This window comes from Penaeus monodon, chromosome 23 (assembly GCF_015228065.2).
Source record: "Penaeus monodon isolate SGIC_2016 chromosome 23, NSTDA_Pmon_1, whole genome shotgun sequence".
NCBI classification, from domain to species: domain Eukaryota; kingdom Metazoa; phylum Arthropoda; class Malacostraca; order Decapoda; family Penaeidae; genus Penaeus; species Penaeus monodon.
The window spans coordinates 37857351-37858172 of NC_051408.1; the positions used below are offsets into that span (position 1 = coordinate 37857351).

Here is an 822-nt window from a genome sequence, read left to right on the forward strand (position 1 = left end):
AAACTTTTTTTCCATTTTAACACTCCATTGCTTGATAACAGTGTGACATATCATGAGACTGAATCAAGCTCTATAAATATCAAAGATAAAGGTTTGACATGTTGAAAATTAAAATTAATTTTTTGCATCTTAGCACCTTTCTGAGGCCAAGAAATTGTGGCCTTAGGAGTTAATATGGAGATCTAAAATTATGTTTTTATTTTTTATTTTTACAATGTTTTTTATATATGACTTGAAAAAGGAGTGAATATTCAACTGAACTTTTTATGTGACATGAAAATTGCCTCAGCTTATACTTTAGTTTCAGTAAAGGATTTGATTATGGTGAGCTGCTCGCAAGAGACTGTTACTTACACAAACTATTTTTCCTTACTCAGGTCTCACGCTAAAGCTGGGCCTCGTGCAGACTGCCTATGCAAATGGAGCCTCTACTGCCTACATCACAGAAAAACTAGGCGTTCCAGTAGCTTGTGCAAAGACAGGTGTCAAACACTTGCATCATGTTGCTCTACAGTTTGACATAGGTGTTTACTTTGAGGCCAATGGTCATGGAACAGTCATATTCAGCAAAAATGCCCGAGAGGCTATCAGAAACGCCGCACAAGGTAAGGCAAGCCATATGTAAATTGTCAATTTGTAAGAGTAATATGTTCATGAATGGAGTGCATTTATACACTCTCCACTATGGTTGTGTTTGTTATTATCATTATTAAATTTTTAAAACATAGGTGGCTCCGCAAATACTACCAAGAGCAGTTACTAGTAAGGCCCATCTTACTTCACGTATTTACCATATTCCTTGAATATTCAGGAAAGGAAACT

General features: G+C 35.8%; 1 pseudogene; it reads left to right on the plus strand.

The window, feature by feature from the left end:
- Nucleotides 1–822, plus strand: part of LOC119588236 — a 9922-nt pseudogene that overhangs the window by 7835 nt on the left and 1265 nt on the right.